Source organism: Oxyura jamaicensis, chromosome 17 (assembly GCF_011077185.1).
Source record: "Oxyura jamaicensis isolate SHBP4307 breed ruddy duck chromosome 17, BPBGC_Ojam_1.0, whole genome shotgun sequence".
Classification (NCBI taxonomy): domain Eukaryota; kingdom Metazoa; phylum Chordata; class Aves; order Anseriformes; family Anatidae; genus Oxyura; species Oxyura jamaicensis.
Window position 1 is genome coordinate 6,772,566 of NC_048909.1, and position 19,624 is coordinate 6,792,189.

Sequence of the window (19,624 nt, forward strand, 5' to 3'; positions counted from 1 at the left end):
CAAATTTCCCCTTGTTTCCCGAGCTGCATCAGCACCTTGGCTCCGCTTTGTGTCCTGAGCAAGGGTGTTTGGGCTCTCCATCACTACTGTGGCCATTTCCATCCCGCTGTGCCCCTTGGCAGGACCAGATGGCCAAAAGAAAGGGACTGCTCTGCAAGATGGATTTAATTCAGCAGTGCGACCCCTTCCCTTCTCTCCCTGCTGCTCTTCCACCCCCTCCGCCTCCCTCATTTCCCTCCCAGGACTCTCTCCCTCCTTTCCCATCCCCTCCACCTTTCTCCCCTCTCTCCCCCAACTCCCACCCCCCCATCCCAGCCCAGCAGCGGGTGAAGGATTTCGCTCTCCCGCAGCAGGACCACCGCTCACCGCCTCGATCTCCTCCCCGGGGGACAGTCGGTAGGTGCGGGACACCCGCGGGGTGGGGGCACGGAGCTGTCCCCATCCCGTCCCAGCCCAGCCCGGTGCTCCCCGGGGACGGAGCGCGGCCGGCGGCGGCTCCCAGGCTGGGTTTGTCGCTCCCTCTAGCGGGGACGAGGCAGGATGGCGCTGGGCTGCCAGGCGGGGTCCTGGGGGGAGAAATCCCGGCCCGTGCTGTCGAGCTGTTCCTAAAGGACTCCCCAGCAGGACGTGGGGAGATCCCGGCTTTTGGGGGCTGGAGCTTCTCAGGTTGGGACTGTGTCGTCCCAGGCAGATAGTCGGCTCCCGCTGGAGTATTTAGGAAGCGTGGTGGTAATTAAAGTGACTGAACTCATAAGGGACTTGGTGAGACCTGATGAGGCAGAAGGGACAAATGTAGCCAGGAGAAAAAGGGCTTGCTAAAGCGTAGTGTTATTTTATAAATCCTCTGTAAAAAGGGAAATGCTGCAGCTCTGGAGAGGCTCCAGATGATGACCTTTGCCTGGGGGCTCTCGAAGCGAATCCCACAGCCCCTGCTAACCACAAGTTGTCAGCTCTAATTCTGCACGTGTGCAGGATTCACACACTGGCAAGGCTGTGACCATCCCATCGCAGATCAGAGGCACGCTTGTCAGGGACAGCGAGAGTCTGCTCGCTTACAGCAGGGGCTGCAGTTCTCCCCAAATCACTCACTCTCTTCAGCTTCATCACGTTCGGAGGCAGCTGATCGTTCCCTTTGGCGGGGCGAAGCGAGATATTTTTGAACTGCGAAACAACAGCTGTCTCACAGCACATGGAGTGGGGGAATCAGATGGTTGGGATTGAAGGCTGGAACCGTGAACCCAAACACGTCCCCGAGCCTGCATTCCTGCCACATCTGTGGTCATTATGAGGGCTTCAAGGCGGGCAACAAAACCCTGTTGGTTTAAACCTAGACTGAATATCAGGCATTGCAAAAATCAATTATTTTAAGGTGCCTCAAAATGCGTTTAATAAATTTGGGGCATCTATGGGTTTGCCTGTCCACGTGTTCAGTTTCTGGGAGGTCTGCACCTCTGTGTCAGTGCAGGCCTTGTGGCTAACTCCAGCCTGAAATATTTGGCTGAGTTTGTCCCCAAAGTAGGTTGTGGTTTTTCTGAGTGGACAGACCAAAGTGAAATGGCATTTGCAAGGGACAGTGGGTTTTGTTGCTAAAATATCCCCATCAGTTCTCCAGAGGTTTGGCTCCAGCATTGTTTGGGACAATTGCTGATGTTCAAGTCAGAGCCAAATAAAGCTGGTAAAATTGCCTAATGCAGTGACCTGCTTAGGAATGGCTGTAAAAGTCAGACAGGTTGAGCTAAGGCAGTCATGTGTCGCCTTTCTCGGAAATATTTCTTGTGCTTTGAGATGCGCTTTCTAGGATCCAATGTCAAATAACTGAATTCCCATATTTGTCTTGATTTCCTTCTCCAAACCCTTTGAAAAAAGGGAGTTTGACAGAGGCTGACCAAAGGTGCTAAGTTCAAAAGCAGACACTCCTAACTGGTTTTCAGCATGCTCTGGTGGCAAGTGCTGCATTGAACAAAAAAGGTCCTTGCCTGATGAAACTTCTTTAGTATTTGCAGCTACATCTCCCTGGTTTCTTCTCTTTTCTGAGCGTGCTGAAATGCCAGCATGTCACCAACAGTCTTTGGAGTCTTTTCAAGAATATATATATATATATATATATATATTTTGTGAGGAAGGTGCATTGGGCTTCTTGAATTATCTTTTGTTGCTGTTTTGTTTTGTTTTTCCTGGAACCTCTTCCTATTTATGCAGTCAGGGCTGTGGGAAGGCTTCCCAGTGGCTGTAGTAAAAAGGAGTTTGGGGTTTTAAATCTGGACTAAGAACAGCCTTGTTAGCTTCTGAACAGCACAGCCAAATGAAAAATCACGAAGCCAGGATGAGCAGAAGCTGTAGCCTTGTTTTGCAGTTACACCCAGGGAAAAACTGAAGTGATGGCTGATGAAGTGCCTCCAAAATACTTGCAGTATCAGGCAACTGGTATTTGATCCTCATTGCAGACAAAGCTCAGCACTAAAGCCAGCTGAAAGCAATCCACTTCTCATTGGAAGAATAGTTTCTTCCTTTTAATCAGCCCTGTTTTAAATGATTTCCTTTTTTAGAGCCTTAAATAGTCATTTTATTTTGTCCTTCAGGCAGCCAGCATTCACTCACTAAGAACGGCGTAGGTCTGCAGACTTTAAAAGGACAAACAATAGTCTGGCAAACAGAAATGCTTCGATGGCATCTTGTTCTCATGCAGAGCCTGCGGTTCCCATAGGCTACAAAGGAATAAAGAGAAACTTCTTCAGCAGCTACAGGAGCAAGAGCTGCTCACCTGTGAGAGCTAGGAAAAAAAAAAAAGGCAAATCAGACCAGCTGGGGGCCCTGGCCCCTCCTGCCGTAGGAAGGAACTGGGGTCTGTGGGTCCGTCCTGCCTTGGTGGTGAGATTTGGTGGAGAGCTGGGGGCAGACAGAAGGGACCCCAAGACCTGGAGTTGGCCAGACCTACTCCAGATGCCTCTAGAGAGGGGATCTGGGTGCTGGTACCTCAAGAGAGTGGCCACCTGCTTTTGTGAGAGCAGGAGAGAAGCAGCCAGCCTGGCTGCATGAGAGACAGGCAGTGAGTGCATCCCCCCTGGGCACCCGAACTGCTGCCCTTCCACACAGAGCTGGAGGGAGAGTGTGCAGCCAGGGATGCCAGAACCAGATGACACTCTAAGGGAAAGAGGACGTGGATAGCTGCGAGGATTGTTTTGCTTTGGGTCTGGAAAAGACAAGTCGTGTTTGCTCATAGGATTTCTCTGATGCAGTTATTGATGGGATAGAGCAAGCTGGGAAAGAAAGGTTCTTTTCAGTGAAAACAGTGAAGTTCTGACATCCCTCCTTTGATACACAATGAAAATTTGACATTTAGTGTTTTTATTTCCAGAAAAACCAGCAAGAACACGTTTTCCCAATGGCTGAAGCAACTCGGGTAGAATATTGAAGACTTTGATTAAAGTCTGTGGTTTACTTTTTTCTTTTATATTTTCCCCTCCATAGGGCATTTTTTTTTTTCCCCACACCCATCTGTAAAATAGATGTGCATATAATGGTTCAAGAATCTCAGGGCCTGAGATGAATTCAGTGCCCTGGGTATTCAGGTATTCAATGATGTGAGGGAAAAAAAAATGAAGAAACTCTACCAAGAAACTCTACCAGCTGGCCCTGAGAGCAGGGCTGCTGTAACTGCATGGCAAGACCCCAGGCACTTAATTAGATGCACAGAGGGGGCCATGCCACAGCTTCGTGTAAATGAGCACAGTGTTGCAGTCTTTGTTTTCCCTGATCAGATTTACTCTAGTTTGGAGGAAAAGCCAAGATTCCTCAGTTTTCATACTCTTTTCACATTCCCCACATTTTCATTTCCCTGCTTCTCACTTTTCTAATTCCTCATGGGATTAGAAAGCACATCCTGCCATGGACAGGTTACTCCACAACTGTCCACGATGTTTCTTCTGCAGCAGCTGATGTTGGCTGCTGTCTGAGACGGACAGAAAGGACCACAATCTGACCCCATAAGGCAAATGCATGCCTTGTGTGTGCTGAATGGCCTCTGGATGGAGTGTGGAGCGGGATCACTTTGTTTTTTTCCAAATGGCTGTAGCATTTTGTGAATGACCATAAGGACAGTAAGGGGCTGTCTGATGCTGCAGGCTGCCATTTACAGCTGAGCAAAGTGATAGCAAAATAGCATAAGAGCATTTAGCCTTCAGTTTGCTCTGCTATAAACAACCCTGAAAGATGCAGGCCACGGCTGAGGATTTATGGATGTAGAGCAAATGTTTGAGGAAGCTGCAGAATATAATAGTAATTCAATTATTTCTAGGAAGCCTTAGAGCACAAGACATTTCGGTTGATACAAATTCTATACTAGGGCTGTAAGCCCTCTGCAGTGGTTATTTTCTATTTGACAGGATTCTTAATTAGTGGAAGGATGAAGCACACAGCAGGGTTCCTGCGTTCACTTGTAATTAATCCTGGGAAGAGGAAGCAGGAGGTTCTGAGTTTGACTCTCAAGTCCAGGGGAAAATTTGCTCAGCAGTCTGGCAGAGCTCAAAAATCAGAGTGGGAGAGCAGTCCTTCCAGAATGGATCCTACATAAAGCTGTGCATTGAACTTCATCCAGGTGAAACCCATTCATCAGTCTCTGTCCAAATCTCTTCCCCACCCTACTCAATGTAGTCTGTTGTGGGTCTAATTGCACCAGGTCTCATGTTAAACCCATTCTCATTTATACACAGGCAGGTGGAAGGTGCTGCAGGATGATTAAAGAGTGACACAGGAATTCATCACCTTATGCCAGGGTCTGGTGTCATCCTCATGGACCAGGCTGTAGAGGAGCCATGCTTTTCCCTTTGGTGATAGGAACAGAATGTCTTTTCTTTATTCACATGGTGACCATCTCTGAACAGAGAAGAGCTCAGCCCCAGTACGGTCCTGAGACATAAGACTTTACAAAGCTCCACGGAGTTGTCCTCTGTGCACTGCTAGACACAGGTAAAGAAGCTGTCAGTTTGTGGGAGCTGCAGCGTACACACCTGATAATGAATATAAAATCGTCTTTCATTTGTTTACGTTGTCCTTTGATCTCCACAACAGGTTGCATTAGTTTTTTCTTTAATTGGCACATCTATTCCCTTGGCCTTGGATTGTTGCCTTGGAGATGCACAAGAGACCTTTGGAGAACTGCTTATTACAGCAGCAGGTGTGCATAGCGCTGACCTGGACAAGCCTGTGTGAGTCACCTGCCGATGGTTTGGGTTGTAGGTGGCTGTGTGAGTCACTGAAAGCGAGGGGATCCCACAGTGCCCGACTCCCGAAGGGCAGCATTAATGCCTTTGGGTGTTTGCTGTTATTGTGCATCAACAACAAATAGGACAAGATGGTTCACTCCTCTTCTTCCTCCTCATTTGCTGACAAGGGCTGTGAAACAGCATGGTGCTGCAGGGTAGGGCGCCTGAATGTGAAAAGCAGCAGGACAAATCGGAGGCCCTCTCTGGAAATTCGGCTGACCTGTAGCTTTGCTGGTGGAGGATGGTGAGGTCTGGATGGGAAGGAACCAAGTTAGAAGAGCTGTTTTTGTGTGTGTTCATGCATGTGTGCACTTGTCTGGCCAGGAAGACTGACGGAGAAAGAAAAACAAAACAGGCCAGACTAATACCCTGGCTCCCTAGAGATTTGGGGTGAGAGGGAGTTTGGTAGTATCAAGGAGGGTGGCCCTCTCCATGCACGTGCCTATAAGAGCAGACGCAGAGGGCATTGGCCTGCTGTCTCCAGAGGAAAAATGTGCTGCATAGAAGATGAGATGGGCAGGAGCAGAGTGTGATACTTCGTTATCCAGAGAAGGAAGGGATCTGACGGCCAGATGATGGTTTTTAGCAGTGCTTGTGCGTCTCTTGGTAGCTCAGTGCCTGGCAACTTCAATAGCCGTGCAGATCAACTGTAGGAACATCACATATGGTCCAGAAAGCTGTTCGTGCGTTTCTTCCCTCTGCACTACTCCTGATGACTGTTTGAGATCAGACACATCTCTCTCCTGAGCACCAAGCCAGGTGCCAGGCCTCACCCTGCTCCCGTCAGCCTGGGGAGAGGTGGGGGCCGTTCTGCAGCATCAGGGAGGTGTGCTGCAAAAGCCCTCTAAAGGCACCTTCCCTTCATAGGAAAGGACACACAGTGTGACAGCATGGGACTGGTGACCCATGAATAAGCTGAAGAGGGCATTTGCAAGAGGCCAATTCTTCTTTAGAAATTGCCCAGGTGCTTGTTCTGTGTGTGTATAATGTGTATTTATGGGAGTGATCTAGTATTCCTTCATGATTTTTTCAGCACTGTGGTTCCCCCTGCCAAGATGGCTCAAAAGAGGCAGAATTTAGAAACTTCAGGGCCACCTTTGAGGCAAAGCAGGGGAATGTATCATATAATCTATGCAGAGATCCTGAAAATGCTAAGTAAGCCCAGATTTTAAGGATTTTAGTGACTTTTCTCTAATCAAAACCACCCTAAAAATGGCCTGCTTGTCATTTCCCAAAACTGCTGGACTGTTTCTTATAAAAATAAATGCATGTATACCTACAGCCTGGCCTTTCACCACAGAATGTAAGCTGTCACTGCTGAACACCCATGTGTGTTACAGGACAGCAAAGGAAAAAATAAAGGGGAAAGTATTTTGGCCTTGCATGTGAGGAGACAACTCTCAAGCTACAGAAGATGCCCTGGGTGAGCAACTGTACTTCATGGCAACTTCTACAACATTTTTAGTGTAAACTTCTTGCCAGGAATGCTGCTCACATTGTGTTGACCCGTGGTTCTGTTCAAGCCTGTGGGGCTTGAGGCTTGCCTCATGAGGCTATTTGTATTTTATGGCTGTGTAAGGTTTTGTTTTGTTTCAGGATAGAAGTGCCTACTTTACCATGCTGTATTCATTTCCATCATCATGACTATTTCTGGAGTGAAATCCTTCCAGGGGGCAGTTCCTCCAGGTTGCCCATAGAACCAGGGAGGCATGCCAGGCTGACTTCACTGATGTCTGCGGAAAGGGAAAGGCTCTGGCTGGACAAAAATCCCCACAGCAGCCCTTGCCCTGCTGCCCTGCCCAGGTTGTCCTCAATAATGAGGCAAAAGCTTCAGAGAAAGTCTCTTGTAGTCCCCTTGAAGGTATGGCTAGGGTGGGTGGTTTGAGCTCAGGACTGCTGTAGGGGGATGTGTTGGTGCACTTAAGGCTTGTGGCACTCTGTGGGCAGACTGGGGTGCGCTGGGTGACTTGGCTGTCCCCAGCCCCTCTTAATGCCCCCGTGAGGGGCCCGGTGTGTGGCGAGGCGGCCAGCACTGCTGGCTCTGAGGGGGAAAATCTCCCCTCAGGGGGAAAAAAATCTCCCCTCGGAGAAACAATTTCCCCTCAGAGTAGAGGGAGGGCCTGCTCCGGCTGTGTGGAGAGCAGGGCCGGGGGGTGGAGAGCGGGGCTGGGGCTGGAGGAAGCCGTCAGGCCGCAGCTCTGCCCCTTTCTTCCACCTCCTCCTCCTCCTCCTCCTCCATCTTGGGCCGCCCCTCAGTCGCCTGGCCGGCGGGGCTCTGCAGGCGGCGCTGTGCCCTCCCGGGCGGGATTGACAGGCCGGGCCGGGGGAGGAGGAGGAGGAGAAGGAGGAGGAGGAGGCAGCGGCAGCGAGAACCCGTATCGCCCCGCCGCCGCCGCGCAATCCGCCGCCATCCGCCGCGCCCCGCTCCCATCGCCCCTCGGCACCCGGCTCCTCAGGCGCTCCCGGCTCCCCGCCACCCCCACAGGTGGGTATCGGGGGCCGGCGGCGGCGGCCGCGGATATCTGGGGCGGTGAGTGGGGTCGGGGGAGGGAGAGGGAGGAGGAGGAGGAGGGAGGAGGAAGGGGGAGGGAGAGGGAAGGTGGGACGAGGCAGCCCTAAAATGGAGCCGGAGCCAGCGGCTGCGGCACCCCGCGGCCTCCCCGCCGAGGGTGTCCCCCTCCCAAATGGGGGTGCGGGGGCTCCCCGCCGCCATTTGGGGGCTGCTTTGGCCCTCGCTGTTCATTATGTGCGGCCCCCCAGGGTGCTGGGGGCGTCTGGGGCCGATGCGGGGCCTGGCCGCCGCCCCCCCCTCCCCGTTCCCCCCTTCCCCCCGGGGGGGGCGGGGTTGGGGCGTGGGGGGGGGGGGGGGGGGGTGATTTGGGGTGGATTTAGGTGGTTTTGGGGCTCCCCCCTCGGCCGGGCCCCCCTTCACCCTCACATACACACCCCCCCGGGGGCTGGGGGCGGCCTCGCAGCCCGCCGCGCAGGCAGCTTGTTTTTCCTCCTCGCCTCGAGTGTGACACAAAGATATTTTTGTCGCGCCGTGCGCCTCTCAGCAAAAACAAGGGGGATGGCACGGCGAAGGCTGCCTGGTTTTGTTGTGAGGGAGCCCACAAAAGGGTTCCTGAGGCCGAGGGATGAAAAATGCAGGCCGGGGGTGTCGTGCCCCCCCCCCCCCCGTGAGGGAGGAAAATGGGGGGCTCACCGTGCAGCGGGGGGAAAGGAAGATGCGGTTTGGGTGTTTTGGTGCTCGGCGAGCTCGCTTGGTGGGTTTGGAAAGGTGTTTGTGCTTCGAGAAGGAGTTTTACAGCACGGGGTGGGTGGGAGAGCGTCTGCTGCAACGCAGGGGGACCCTAATGGGGGGCCTGGGGCTCAGGTGCTGGGCTTGGAGGGGGGGGGGGGGTGCTCAGGGTGCTGGTTAGCACCTAGCAGGGTTTTTTTGTTGTTAAGGTGACTACAGACACCCCCCTCGTCTGGGAAATCAAAGCTGACCAGGTTTGAATGAGCTAGGAGTTTGGGGTTTTGTTAGGAAAGTTGTTTTGGTTTGTTCTGAGGGCTTTTTTGTTGTTGTTTTTTGTCTTCCGAACATCAGAAGGGTGGGATATGCTTATGAGTATCAGCTCATCAAATATTTGTGTATTAGCATTACTGATGTTTGTGGTGATAACATATGATAAACATGTATGTTCGGGACTTAGATCGTTCTGTTCTAGGAATAGGTATTAAATGTAAGCAGGTTGCAGTGGCTTCATCATCTGCTGTACCTGGCAGGGAGGGAAGGCATCCCTCCCATTTCAGGACCGAATCAAGCTTTATAGGGAAGGGTTTTTGTTTTTATTTATTTATTTTTTTTGCTTTGGACCTTGTCTTGCCTGGTTGAAATACCTATCTGCATGTTTCAGCTGAAATGGAATACTGTAAGTGGGCCTCGGTTCCATCAGGCTCCCGCACATTTTCGTGGGTACACGGGTGATGCTGCTTCTTTCAGAACCGTAGTCGAAGAGGTTCTCCCCAGTTAGCAAAGCGTGTTTGTGGGGAGCGATACAGAAGACCTCTTCCACATGGCCTCTTTGAAATGCTCTAGTACTTTCTTTTTAAAAAGTTAAGGTTAAAAACCAGACAAAATCACAAATACTGCTTGAGATCAGTGTTCTTTTTCTTAATTACACGTTTCCTCCACCCCGTCCTAGTGCACGTGCTGTTAGCTGTGTTTTGGTTTGGTGCTTAATTCGATAGCCACGTTGAGTATAAGGTGATGCCTCTTTTATTCCTAGTTGCTTTCAGTGGTCTGGTGTTCTGTATGTCTTGAGTAGACAAGACATCACACATCTTAGGACATCTTCAGCGGTGTTCACTGATAAGAAAACATGTCTACGTGGCTTGGACAGACAAATTTTCTCCTAAAAAATACTAAAACACATAGGCATTTATACAGGTTTCCAAAGTTGTTGTTATATGGTGCCTTTGACTTTGCATGGAATTCTTATTTATTTTTAGTCTATCAGAGCTATTTTTTTTTAGGGGAGGGGCCAACTTTTTAATCTAAATTCAGAGACATTTTTCTTTGGTCTTACAGTATGTGTTTTGATAAACTCTGGGCTGTTTTTCTGTTTTTCTGTGGGCATGAGAGCTAAAAAATGAAACTTAGCCAACCTGGATGAAGAAGGGAAAGTAAGTAAATGTTGGAAAGGAGAGGCAGGATTTAAAAGTATTTTAGTTTTAATAAATATGAGTAATGTTCCTAAAGAATCATTATTAAAATGATTTAACTTTTATAGTGACATTTTAATGAAGCCTTTTATTAAAGCTTTCTGTAAAACCTAACTTCAAAGGCTAATTTGTGTGAACAACCTCCTCCTAAAAGTAGGGGTGGCATTAGAGGCTCTGTTTTCCTCGTGCCTGACGCAACGCACCCTGGTACCTGACTGAGCGACGGTGTAAAGCCAAATCCTCGCTCTTCGGGTGTCTGGTGCCGATGCTTTTGCATAGCTTCTGACGCCCGTACTGTGTCCTGCAGGCTTTCCCATGTGAAGTGCAGCTGGCAAAGCCCAGGACCATGGTTCTGGCGCGTCTTGTAGCGCCTGCAGTGTGCCTGAGCTGTACAATGCAGCGCCTGTTAGATTATCCCTCACAGAGCTACCTGTTTAAGGTCCAGAAGTGTGAGTTGCTCAAGGCCCTCATTGTGCTCACCTGAGTAATTGGAGGTATTTAAAGGCAAGCTGGGTTAACTTTCTCAAGTGCTGCTGCACCAAAAATAATAGCATGCATTTTCATTTTTTGTTTTATGATGATACTTACCGTGTACAAAGAGATCTGGCTATAGCAGGGCTTTTTCCACTTGTAATTGCATGTTTTCTTGTAGACGTAGAAGCAGAAAGGACAGCAGAAACTTGCTGAATGCAGACCAGTAACTTCAGGGTGAGGAGAGAGAGGGTTTATTGCAAGGACTGGATGTCTGTGGTCGTCTTTCTCTTTACTAGATTCCTCCTTTTTTTCCCGTGATTGTGGTGGCTCGGTATCCGGCCTCGCTCTTCAGCTAATCATGCCTTGTAAGTGGGCTTAGTTTTTCATGTGGCACTGACTCATTCTCCTAATAGGTCGATAATTTCACAGCTCCTTATCGCTAGTTTGTCATTTGGAGCAGAAGAAATGCACAAGTGAGACGGGTGTCATCCGGCAGTGAGGTGAAAGCACTGCGAGCAGGTAAAGGCCAGGGAGATGCAGTTTTTTCCTTCCACTGAACAGCTATTTCTAACTGCTGAAATTAAGTGACTTCGTTGTGGTGTGCTCCTGGAAAGCCCCTGCTGAAGGTGGTTTTGCAGATGTGTGTGGAAACCATCAGATTTGATTGAAATGTACTTTCCCCCAGGAGGAAAAATGGAGCTGAAGCAACAGATTCTGTTATAATGTTAAGCCTTGCTGAAATGTACCTTGGGTTTCTCTTTAGTTAGTAACGTGGGCTTGTATTCAGGATGTTCTCTGTGAGCATATGCTTCTTGTGCAGAGGTAACCGAGAATTAGGAGCCTATGAGTAAACTCTGGAATCCCTGGTACAATAACACAAGCAGTCTAGAGGCCAGTCTGGTGGCTCTGGGTTGTTCCGTGTTTACCTGTGGCATTGGTTTGTTCTGAAGCTGCTTGACTTGCGGTGCTGTGCGGCCTGTGAGGACAATCGGAGGTTTTGAGGTGGTAAAAGGTGTGTGTGTCATTCTGCAGGGGGCTGTTCTGCTTTTTCAGGGTGTGGTTCTGAGCACCGAAATGTTCAGGAAAGTGCTGGCAAGTGCTGGTAAGAAGGGGCAAGAGAGCTCACTGTTACCTCTGGATAGAATCACAGAATTGTCTAGGTTGGAAAAGACCTTCAAGATCATCAAGTCCAACCATCCTAAGAGACTGCAGGCATTAAGTTGTGGAGGACTGGTGAAAACAGCCGTGCTTTGGGTGCAGGGGAAGATGTAATGGAGAAAAAAGAAACATGGAGAAGTGGAAGAGGAAGGAAGGTGGGCCAGGCCTAAGTACAAAGACAAAAAATCTGACAAAGTGAGGACTTGCTGGTGGCACATCGCATCTGGCCAAGAGGATTCCTCTGTTGCAGTGCAGTGCTTGAAATATACAAGGGGCTTGAATTAGCAGCTGGGAGCATCCTCAATAGCCTTTGAATTCTAGATGAGTGGCACTTAAGAGGAGTAAGCTATGCAGTGTTTTCAGAGTTAGTGCCCTGCTGGAAGAGGTTTGACAGAGGAATCCTTCCTGGGTAGCCTTTGAGACGTTTTGGGCACCACATTTGGTTGTGATTGGCGCTGCAAGGAGTGCGTAGAGGCAGGTTTGAAGAGCTTGCATTGGGACTTTGCCTCCCACAGGCACTTCTTGTGTGGGAATATAGTGATTTTTTTTGGAAGTGTTCTGCAGTGGGGTAGGTTCTTCAGCTGTTCCTACCTGTATGTGGGCTGGGAGCCCGTACAAAAGCCTTGAGTGCTCTTGTTCAGAGTTTAGAGTGGGTTGTGAAGCAGGCAGGGGAGTAGGGATATGCTCGAGAATGTTTCTTCACGGCTGGAATAGTGCAAAGTATGGTTTTATCTCTTTCTTAAATAACCAAAGCATCAAGCTCCCACCTAGCAACTGAAACTTCACGGCCCGTCATTTAGGAGTGGTTTCACAAGATTTGAGCATTCTTACAGCATTAGCGTTCCGCATCTGAGCAAAACGTTGCTTTACTGACGGCTGTGATCCTGCTGTAGGACAAGCAGTGCGTGGGGTCGCTCACCTAGGAGGTGTCAGCAGCTTTCCCTGCCCCCAGCATTGCAGACCTGCTCCTGCAGACCTCCCCTGGACCAGGACTTGGCGCTGCTCTGGGCCACGCAGCATTAGGAAGGTGAGGTGGTGGAGAGGGTGGTTCCTCCAGCCCCACAAAGCTGGAGGAGAAGGGTCTGTTTCTTGCCCTGCCGCTCAGCAGAGCTGCGTAGTTCCCTGGTGTCGTTTTTCTGCCTGGAAAATGTGAGTGGTGACGCTCACACACCTTGTCAGTTATGCACCGAGAATATCTCTGTAAATTAAAGCATCTCTGAAATGCTTTCGCTTCCTGTCCAGCTCAGCATAGTGCAGATGTCTCGTGCATGGTCTGAGTTGCTCAGCTCCCCGGAAAAGCAGTTAAGACCTCTCCCTTCAGAGTCCCGAGCCACACTGCACCTCACCTTGCAGTTTTTTACAGCTTTGTACCTGTGTCCTTTTCCCATCAGATCCCTTTTAGCATCCTCAGCATTCGTTTGTAGTGCAAATGGCTCCTGTGACTAGGGCTCCTGTAAGGAAGGTTGCTGAGAAATGCTGCGCTGCCCTGGTGTTGTAAATATCGGGAAACTTCGAGTAAGGCTTCCTTGGGAGCTTTGGTATCCGAAGTGCCTGTGAACTGAAGGCTCATCGGAACTGCTTGGAATCTTATTGATGGTTCGAACCCGCTGTGTCGGTCCTGATGGCTGTGGGAAATTGGTGAAATCTGATAGGGAACGATCTATTCAGCTGCTGCCAGGGCAGCGTGAGACACTGCAGTCTGCTGTTGGTACCGGCCGGTGTGGCTGAAGGGGTGCCTGCCTGGGGAGCTCCACCAGTGCCTGGGGAAGGGACGGGTCTGCAGAGATCAGCTCAGCTGGGGCATGCAGGAGCCTCTCCCGTGTGTGTGTGTGCCGAGGGGTGGATGTTTACTGCCTGCAGGCTAACAGCACCGGGCTTCGTCTGTAACCTGAGTGGGAGCTGAGGCCACGAAGTCAGCAGCTGGCTGGGGAGCGTGGAGAGGTTACCAGAGCCAGGTCTGCTGGAGTGAGGCTCATCGGCACAAGGTGAGCTCCCACCTCCCTGTGGCAGCATGATCCTTCCTTCCTGAGACTGCGCAGTAAAACGGAGCTGCTTACTCAATGACGGATGGCATTTGTGTGGAAAGAGCTTTATCTGTTTCTGAAGGAACAGCATAACCCTAAAGACTGCCAGCTCTGCTCTGGTTTCCTCTCCTGGCTCAGTGACACCTCTGATCTCCTGCTTGCTTGTTTACCATAAAACCTGTGCTCACAGGTAGGTGAAGTAAGTTCCTGAGCATGGGACCAGATGAAGGGCTTGTGAAAAGCAGTTTGTGACTTCACTGGAAGAATCGGTGCAGCTGCTCTTCAGAACACATCTGTTCCCTTGCAGCAGCCTGGATTGCAGTGCTTCGGTTTGTCCCTTGCCCCACTTGTGTTGGGCTCTTCCAAGGTGAGCTGTGGTTAATGGCTAAAGTCTTATGGTTGGATTTGGGGCTGGCAGCATAAGTGTTTCACCTACATCACTTGCCGTGTCTCACCTTGTAGTAAGAATACCCATACAGCCAGTGGCTTCTAAAAGCACACATAGCAAGAACGTGAGGACTCCGTACGTGAAGATGCAAGAGAATTTCATAGCCTTTAAATGGAGTGGTTTGGTTTAGTAGTTAGTGATGGAAGTGTCTGCCAGTTTGGAGCCAGATGTGGTGACTTGACCTGTCGGTCCAGTAACCTGGTGCCATCTACGAGCTGAGAACTTGTGTGGGTGCCTGCTCTGCGCTTGTGGGCTCCCTTGAAGCAGCGGGCAGGATGGGGTCCGCTTTGTGAACCAGGGGGCAGTCTCTTCCACTGGAAGAGATGCCATTCTAGACATGCCAGCTGCTGCTGCAATGTGCTCCCTCCTGTTCTGACTTTTTTTGACATTTTTCCTCCTTTGCGATTTAACTCGAGACCTGTTTTCTTTGAGGGTCTTGGCAGTGCAGGCTTGGGTGGCTGTTACAGAACAGGAGCCCAGGGAGGTAGGCGCGGACACCTGAGCTCTGGGACCGCTGTCACTGCCTGCAGCGTTACTTGAGCAACCAGTGTTCTCTGCCTTGGATACCCAGCCTGTACGAGAGCGTTGGCCCTGGAACCCTTCAGGAGATCTGTACCGGCTCCTCACGGTCTGTTGTTGTTGCTCAGACACCTAAATGTCCAGCTTACCTTACAGTTCAGCCGAATCATCCCAGGAGGTTTAGCCAGCAGAGCATTATGCCAGAATTTTCTGTTTGGATTTATATTACTTGTTTGTGACCAGGCTCTTTGTTTTGGTGTTGAGGGAATACGACGTGGTATCTGTGTACTCTCCGTGGACATTCAGCTCTCAGGGGATGCAGAGCAGGGTGAAGTGGGAGGCAGCATCACTTGAGGTGCTGTTGTTGCTGTGCTTCAGCTCTGGATGTAGTTGTGGAGGAGCCCGAGCATAAGTACAGCTGTGAGGGTGAAGGTTTGCATTCGTCTGAGCCCTCCTTTGGGTGGCTCTGGGATGCATTAGGTCAATTCCCTTTCCTCTGTGCTAGGTGGGCTGGATTTGTTGAAGCCACAGGTGGCTCTGGCTCAGCGGAGCTGCTCTGTCCTCTGGGTTTTGCATCTGAAATGTGAAACAACAAGGAAATGTGCTCCTTTATTCTCGTTGTTTCCTGCTGCAGAATAAATGCCTCCAGAATGCCCCCCTTCAGAGCCTGGGGGGGTGTATGGATAGGGTCATCAGCATCAGTGTGTGCTAGGGCTGGTCTCATCTAACGCCTTTATGGCCTGGCTGAGCAGGTGAAGAGCGTGGTGCTGGCAGTCCGTGCTTCCAGGTTGCTCCGTGTCAGGGAACTTGCTGCATCCCTGCAGTAATCAATTCCTGATTCTGGGAGGTAGGAAAGCCCTGCAGTGCTGCTGCTTGGGTTGAACATAGTTATTTTTTCCTGACAAGCTGGCACCAAGGGGTCAGTTCCTTTATTACAGCATGATGGGGCAGATGGGCAAGAAAACTTGGTTTTTCTGCTGCTTGAGAAGGAGGGGGAGTTTCAGGAGCAGAGGAGCTCGTAAGCACTCGCTGTGGGCTGCAGGCCAGCATTCTGGATGGATTTCCCCCCTCACCCCCCCCTTGTCTGTGCTGTAGTCCTGCATGCTCAGGACGAAGTATTTCTTATCTTTGTCTGTTTGCTCAATTACTGGAGGTCAGGGGCCCTCTTCAGGGTGCGGCATTGTCTGTCCAGAGCTCGTTAATGTTTTTGTGTAAATACAGTTGAGCTCTTCCCCAGCCTCCAGGCTGCATTATCTGTTTCACAGTGTTACGAGTCCATCCTTTCTGGCCGTCTTCCTCTGCCTCCTTGCCTTCCCAGCTCTGGGAAAGCTGTTTAGCAGAGAGGTGAGGCAGCTGAAGTTCACAGGCCAAACCTGAGGCACGGAGGTCTCTCTTTTCTCAAGCTGCCCAGTGGCTCAGCAGCAGTTGCGATTCCCAATCCGTTGGTGCATTGGTAACGTTTACAAGCGAGGCAGCAGGTAAGTGTGGTGAAGACAGCTCAGAAAATGAGATCAGGTCATCTTCTAGGGCATGCTCTCTTTGTTCCCCTGTCAGGCCTTATCTCTGTGTGAACAGCTCCACGCCACAGGGTAAATTCTAGCCACGGGGTGAAGGCTATGCTGCCCAGACGACTCGGCCTCTCCTCTGTGGTGCTGTGCACGTCTGGGTCACGGCGGCTTGGCTTCGTGATGCCTGGTGATGGGGCTGGCCAGCAGGCAGTCTGCTGCCTCGCAGCCTCCAGCCGTGTCACTCGGTTGGCAGCATACCTCTGTGATAAATCACAGGAGATGTGATCCTGGTCTCCCATTCCATGTCTTTACAAGGAGAGGAGATTGACAGGAGATGCAGGGAACAGCTGGAGTTGAATACAGGAATTGCTGCTGCCCAGGGCGCCTGCTCAGCTATGCAAGGAGGGTCCCTCAGTGAGCCACAAGCCATCTTTGCTGAGGGGCGTCCATCTCTTTGTGCTGCAGGCTGCTGGTGCTGACTTGCTTCTCTGCTCTGGCAGGGTTTGGTCCCACATTCGGTGTCTCGGCAGGCCCTGCTTGCAGGTGTATGAACAAATCCTAGCGGCTTCTCCTGGGCTGTACAACAGGCTGAGAGCTTGGCATCTTTTGGCCTGGGCTCTTGCTTACAGCCTGTCTGCTGCACAGCTCTTCTGCACTCATCCTGTTGACTTCATGTTTGGGTGCTGGTACTCTCCTGGTGCACCCCTCTTTACTAAGTGCTCTCTCCTGGGAACTGCATGCTCACCTCATCCCTTCCTCTCCAGGCTGGTGATCCCTGCCTGGCCCCACCAGAACTTGTAGGGGATGTGAGTGCATGTGGCACCAGGCCCCTAGGGCAGCTGGTCATGCTGCTTCACTAGAGCTCTTCCAAGGGTAGCCAGTGGCACCTCTCACTGCTGAGACAGCTGGTGACCGTTTCCCAAATAGGTGCTTCGTGGTGGGAGGCGTTCCAGGAGAAGCAGTGGTGAGTTCCTGTTGACAGATAAACACGGAGCTCTGAGGGCTGCTAGCGAAAAGCAGCCGGGGGTATTTAAGGAAGAGTCAACACCACTGATCTGTAAAACTATACCCTGTTCTTTTATAAGGCTTCATGTTACCGGTAACGTTAGAAACAACAATAGATTTCAGTTTAGCACTGACTCTAAACACCTCTTTTCTGAAAGTACAGTTCAGCTTTTGCAACCTGTGTGTTTCTTAGCAATTCATGTTAAATTTCAGGTCAAGAATCTTCCTGCTCTGGAGAAAATTGCCTTTTCCGTGTTAATCTCCATCCTGTTGCTTTGTTTTGTGTTTGTTACTGCTGCCATTAAAAGATCAAGGAGTGAAGGTCTGCAGCAAAGAGTCTGCAGTGGTCCAGGTTTTGCCCAAGTGATTGTGCGTGGCGATGTGCGAGTATCTGAAGTGATTCCTTCTGGTGTGCGTGCTACCTTTGATCAATCTGTTTGCCCTGCTCAATTAAGGCTGGCTAACTTCCAGGCATTCAAGCTCCATTGAAGTCTTGTGAATAAAACACCAGCAGCCCTGCCTCCTTCCTACACAGCTTCACGGAGAGCTTTGTAGACAATCCCGTTTATCAAGAGTCTCTCCCTTTGGCTGTTTCCAGCTCAGGGGTTTCCAGGTGTTGACCGCTGCCAGCAGCTTGAGCTTTTCACGTGGCTCCTTCTGCAGGATGGGCTCCCAGGGCTTGGTAGATCTGCTGCAGCTCCAAGGGAGAGAAATCCCCTTTAAAAGGGGGTTAGATGGGGTCAGTACCCACACATCAAATGCAGGGCAGCACGGTGAGGACACAAAGACTCCTGGCAGCACAGCTCTGCCCAGGAAGTAATTTTGGTGCAGTTATTTGTACCCTGGGGCCTCTAACGTAACTGGTCGCACTGCAGTGTGTTCTGAGTGCTCTGAGATGCTCAGCATTTTGCACTCCTCTGCTGTCCATGGATATTACAGGAGACCTTGCTAGTCCTGAGAACAGAAAGAGCTGAGCTGTGTGCTAAAACTGATAGGGAACCTTTCCCCAAAGACCTGTCTAAACCTGGAGAGAAAGCGTGCAGAAATGTAGGTGATTGATTTTGTTGTTTGTTTGTTCCTCTGTAACAGGGAATAATGCTTTCTTCAGGGTCAGCGATCGGTCAGGGGACCAGGAGCACAGGTCAGAGGCTGTCAGTTTCCACGTGGCAGCATCGGCAGGTGCCTTCTGGTTCTGTTTCTGCTAACAATAAGTGTGCAGGCTGGCAGTTTAATTCTGAGTTAAGCTGGTTTGTAGCAGAAATGGCTTCTCTCTGCAAGACGAGAAAGCTTTGGCGATGCCTGCCTGGATTCACTGCGTGATGGGAAGACCCAGGCCAGTGTCGCACAGCCTGTGGAGGCTCCACAGAGCTCCACATCGCTGCAGCCTCCTTGCACGCAGGCCTGCTGGAAGTCACCTCAGCTCCCCCTTGGAGCGCACGCCGGTACGTAGCGCGCAAACAAAGCTGCGGTTCGCGTTCTGAGCTTCGGAGCACTGAGGGAGCACAAAGCACGTCTGAATTTCACTCAGCCAGACAGCAGTTGTGGCTGTCCCAGAAAGTTGGACGAGGAGCTCTTTCCCAGCGTGTCCCCAGCTCCTCTGTTCTGAAGTGGTTGTTTATTCCTCCCGCATCCTTTTAATGATAGAAGATGTAATCAGGAGGCAGCTGAGACCCGCTTACATAACTGGTTGTCAGGGTTTCTCTTTGGCAGCGTTACCCGTGTGCTGTTTGCATGCTGACTTTGAGGAACTTGGGGCTTTTCTGTTAACTAGCTAATTCCTGAACCCGGCGTGATGGTTGGTTGGTTGGTTTTATTCTAATGCCTAGTAATTTGGTCTGCTTTGAGGCTTTCTAAACCTCAGAATGGACTTTGTTTCTCAGGTTTGTGTGAGGTTGGTACGGGATTATTGGGGTCTGGGTAGGCTCCTTCCCTGAGGCTCAGTGCCCCTGTAGGAGGGGTGGCTGTGCTCCTGCCAGAGCAGCTGAGGGCTGGTGTGCAGCTCCCTCTGCCACTTGTGCTGGTCCAGGTCTCCCCACAGCCCTGCTGGTTCCAACAGGACATTGTTCAGCCCAGTGTCTGCTTTCCTGCCAGGCCTGCGCTACTCACAGCGTTCTCCCTTTCTCTTTTATGTCTGTCCTACTAATAAAGTATGGTGGAAATGAGGAAACGAGGGAGGAGCTATTGTTTTCTTTGGCACACGGTGACCATCTTAGCAAAGATGGAACCAGCCTGGAGCCAGAGATCTGTTTGCTGCTCTGCAGGAAAAGGTGCCTGAAGGACGATGACCAGCCCTACTGCCTCCGCAGGCCTCTGCTGCAGCTGCGTGGAGCTTCTGGTGGTGTTCCTGAGCATCCCGAGTGCTGGGACTGAGTGACAGAAAACACTTTTCATCTTCTGTCCCTTGTCCTGCCCCTTGCTGCCTTGCACGCTGAGCCCATGACCACTTGCTCGTGCTAGGCCTGATGTAAATCCTGCACCGTAGGGTGTTTGCCGCAGGGTGCCAGGCTTGTTGGTCAG

At 50.8% G+C, this 19,624-nt stretch overlaps 1 protein-coding gene and 1 long non-coding RNA gene across 6 annotated transcripts in view; both read left to right on the top strand.

Annotated features, from left to right (window-relative positions):
• Positions 1-4,855: 4,855 nt before the first annotated feature.
• LOC118175566 lies at positions 4,856-6,514 on the top strand. Its single transcript, XR_004755018.1, has 2 exons — positions 4,856-4,965; positions 5,068-6,514. It is a non-coding gene; the product is annotated as an uncharacterized LOC118175566 (long non-coding RNA).
• Positions 6,515-7,511: 997 nt separating this feature from the next.
• PRRC2B (proline rich coiled-coil 2B) overlaps positions 7,512-19,624 on the top strand; it is a 49,834-nt gene continuing 37,721 nt past the window's right edge. For 3 of the 5 annotated variants that reach the window (XM_035341922.1, XM_035341921.1, XM_035341923.1), the window contains exon 1: positions 7,513-7,746. The gene's annotated coding sequence lies outside the window, so the exon portion shown is untranslated. Of the gene's footprint in view, positions 7,747-19,624 lie in introns of all 5 variants that reach the window. The other 2 variants (XM_035341919.1, XM_035341920.1) reach the window with 1 other exon arrangement.